The sequence below is a fragment of the Entelurus aequoreus genome, linkage group LG07 (assembly GCF_033978785.1).
Source record: "Entelurus aequoreus isolate RoL-2023_Sb linkage group LG07, RoL_Eaeq_v1.1, whole genome shotgun sequence".
Taxonomy (NCBI): domain Eukaryota; kingdom Metazoa; phylum Chordata; class Actinopteri; order Syngnathiformes; family Syngnathidae; genus Entelurus; species Entelurus aequoreus.
The window spans coordinates 79,614,899-79,619,475 of NC_084737.1; positions in this window are offsets into that span (position 1 = coordinate 79,614,899).

Genomic DNA, 4,577 nt, shown 5'->3' on the forward strand with positions numbered 1-4,577 from the left:
GTTAAGATTTCATCATTGATATATAAACTATCAGACTGCGTGGTCGGTAGTAGTAGATTTCAGTATGCCTTTAAGTCAAGTCATACTTGATGAATACGACACGTTGAATAATCATTAGGTGCTGCTTAGGCCCTTAAAAAGCAAAACAGTGAATACATCGAGCAGCAAAGTTGAGCTACAAACAACAAGGTAATAACCAAAATTCAGTTCAGTTTCAGTTTATTTGGAACATGCATACGATACAATGCAATGCATCACATGTTTCATGCAGTTGTTTCATTACAGCACGTCCGAAAAGGAGTAGGAAGAGTTTGAGTTTATTTGGAACATGCAAGCATACAACATGATACATCACAATTTCCAGTTTCTCTGTTCAACGTGTTCGAAAAGGAGTAGGAAGAAACAGAGCTTATTCCATCCTACCCCTTTTCCTTTACATAGCAGTTGCTAAAACTCGTGTTCACTTCCTGTTCTCACTTTATTCACAATATACTCCATAAGTAATCACAATAAAAATACATAAATAATTATTGGTGAAGTAAGTTATCGTTCATATGGTGAGATGAGTAAGATTATCTTGAAAATGAATGGATGGATGAAATAAATTCGGAATGTTTATCATGGTTCTTCTTCTTTGTACTTTGTAAACACTTTAAGTTTGAAGAGTTTCTTGAAGTGGATCATATTAGTACATTGTTTGATTGCTTTGCTTAATCCATTCCATAATTTAATTCCACATACTGATATACTGAAGGTCTTAAGTGTTGTACGTGCATACAAATGTTTTAAATTTAATTTTTCTCTAAGATTATATTTCTCCTCTTTTTTTGAGAAGAATTGTTGTATATTATTGGGTAGCAGGTTGTAGTTTGCTTTGTGTATAATTTTAGCTGTTTGCAAATTCACTATGTCGTGGAATTTCAGTATTTTCGATTCAATAAATAAAGGATTTGTATGTTCTCTATATCCAACATTATGTGTTATTCTAACTGATCTTTTTTGTAACACCGTTAATGAATGAAGTGTACTATTGTAGTTATTTCCCCATATTTCTACACAATAACTCAGATATGGTAACACTAGCGAGCAGTAGAGAATATGAAGTGATTTTTGGTCTAGAACATGTTTTGCTTTATTCATTATTGACGTGTTTCTTGCTATTTTATGTTGTATATTTTTTACATGAGAATTCCAGTTCAATTTATCATCAATCATTATACGTAGAAATTTGGTTTCATTTACTCTTTCAATATTCTGTCTATTTGTATTTGTGTTTGACTTTCTCTTCTACTGTTACCAAATAGCATTATTTTAGTTTTACTGACATTCAAAGATAGTCTGTTTTTGTGAAACCATCTTTATAATTTGTTCATTTCTTCAGTTATTATTTGTATTAACTTCTGTGTGTTCTCTCCTGAACAAAACGCTGTTGTATCATCCGCAAATAATACTAACTTTACTTTACTAATCTTTTGTAACTTTACAAATGTCATTTATACAGAGACTGAACAATTTTGGTCCTAGTATTGATCCCTGAGGTACACCACAGGATATTTTCAGCGTTGTAGATGTGTGTTCGCCTACAGCTTCACGTAGTGTTTCCTGTTTGTTAAATAACTTCTGTAGTTTAAGACCAACCCTCTGATGCTATACCGTTCTAGTTTTTTTAAATAAAATATTGTGATTAATTGTGTCAAATGCTTTAGTTACATCCATCAAAACTGCTGCCGCACAAGAAGCTGAGCTTATTTAATCCTACCCCTTTTCATACCATAGCAATTTTATCACATTTCCTTGTTCTCTGTAACATAACAGTGAACAAATAAATAATAAACAAATGATATACCATAGTAAGTAAACAAATATTAAATACATAAATTATCTTTGTCTCAATAAAAAAACTAAAAAAAAAAAAAAAGGTTTTAATATATTCATCATAATTCTTGTTCTGTGTACTTTGTGAACACTTGTAGTTTGAACAGTCTCTTAAACTGAATCATATTTGTGTATTGTTCGATTTCTTTGGTGAATCTATTCCATGATTTAATTCCACATACTGATATGCTAAAGGTTTCAAGTGTTGCACGAGCATACAAATGTTTTGAATTACTGTGCTTGCTTAATTTTAATGGGATGCACATTTAAAAAATACTGCAAGGTTTTTAGATGCTCAAGTGGTTAGAAAGTGCTTAAAGGCCTACTGAAATGAATTTTTTTTATTTAAACGGGAATAGCAGATCCATTCTATGTGTCATACTTGATCATTTCGCGATATTGCCATATTTTTGCTGAAAGGATTTAGTAGAGAACAACGACGATAAAGTTTGCAACTTTTGGTCGCTCATAAAAAAAAGCCTTGCCTATACCGGAAGTAGCGTGACGTCACAGGAGGAAGGATTCCTCACAATTCCCCGTTGTTTACAATGGAGCAAGAAAGATTTGGACCGAGAAAGCGACGATTTACCCCATTAATTTGAGCGAGGATGAAAGATTTGTGGATGAGGAACGTTAGAGTGAAGGACTAGAGTGTAGTGCAGGGTGTATCTTTTTTCGCTCTGACCGTAACTTAGGTACAAGGGCTCATTGGATTCCACACTCTCTCCTTTTTCTTTTGTAGATCACGGATTTGTATTTTAAACCACCTGGGATACTATATCCTCTTGAAAATGAGAGTTGAGAACGCGAAATGGACATTTACAGTGACTTTTATCTCCACGACAATACATCGGTGAAGCTCTTTAGCTACGGAGCTGACGTGATAGCATCAGGCTCACATGCAGATAGAAACAAAATTTAAAAAAACCCTGACTGGAAGGACAGACAGAAGATCAACAATACTATTAAACCATGGACATGTAAATACACGGTTAATAATTTCCAGCTTGGCGAAGTTTAACAATGATGTTGCTAATGAGCCATTGAAGCTAACTTAGCTACGGAGCGGCGGCGGGCCTTGTAGCTTTCGCCGACACCCCGGCCGCCATCAGAGTTGGCAAGAAACGTATATTTCCCCAAAGTTACGTACGTGACATGCACATAGCGACACGCACGTACGGGCAAGCGATCAAATGTTTGGAAGCCAAAACTGTACTCACGGTAGCGCGTCGGCTATCCAGCTCAAACACAACACAACCTCCTGGTTGTGTTGCTGTAGTCCGCCGCTAATACACCGATCGTACCTACAACTTTCTTCTTTGCAGTCTCCATTGTTCATTAAACAAATTGCAAAAGATTCACCAACACAGATGTGCAGAATACTGTGGAATTTTGAGATGAAAACAGAGCAGTTTGTATGGTGACACATTGGGTCCGAATATTTCCGTTGCCGTCGTGACGTCACGCGCATACGTCATCATACATAGACGTTTTCAAGCGGAAGTTTCCCGGGAAATTTAAAATTGCACTTTATAAGTTAACCCGGCCGTATTGGCATGTGTTGCAATGTTAAGATTTCATCATTGATGTATAAACTATCAGACTGCGTGGTCGCTAGTAGTGGCTTTCAGTAGGCCTTTAAGATATCATTCAAATAAACTGTATCAGTTATAACGCTTCAAAATTTTTATTCGCAATGTTACAGGGTGATGGAATATATCCTGAGATTGTGCAACATTTAGAAATATGCAAACACTTTTCAAAGTAAAAAAGACAGGAGGAAAAAATGATCTTGGTCAGCAGCAAGCAAAAGGGACTTGCGCAATGTTATATTTATTATAAAATATATATTCTTTCTAATGCAGAACCATATTTAGACTTGCATATAACTCGTTCTTGTTAGGAATCGCTTCCAAAAGGTTCTACAACGACAGAATGCAATTTGTATGAAAACCCAATTATTATTTTTTTCCATAAGAAATAATGCTAATCTAAATAACCCATTCCAAACACCCAAAACATATTTTATACATGCAGAAACCAATGCAAAAAAAATATGGATTACGAATGGAATGACTGAGCTTTTCATGGAAGCTGCTTTTATACCCAATCATGGCACCCACCTGTTCCCATTTAGCCTGTTCACCTGTGGGATGTTCCAAATAAGTGTTTGATGAGCATTCCTCAACTTTATCAGTCTTTTTTTAAACATGTTGCAGGCATCAAATTCCAAATCAGCTAATATTTGCAAAAAAACCCAACGTTTTCCAGTTTGAACGTTAAATATCTTGTCTTTGCAGTCTATTCAATTGAATATATGTTTAAAAGGATTTGCAAATCAATGTATTCTGTTTTTATTTACGATTTACACAACTTGCCAACTTAACTAACTGTGGACTGGACTTTCACAATGTTATGTCAGACCCACTCGACATCCGTTGCTTTCGGTCTCCCCTAGAGGGGGGGGGGGGGTTACCCACATATGCGGTCCTCTCCAAGGTTTCTCATAGTCATTCACCGACGTCCCACTGGGGTGAGTTTTTCCTTGCCCGTATGTGGGCTCTGTACCGAGGATGTCGTTGTGGCTTGTACAGCCCTTTGAGACACTTGTGATTTAGGGCTATATAAATAAACATTGATTGATTGATTGATTGATTAACTGGTTTTGGGTTTTGTACAATAGCTCTGGTGGGTTGATCTGT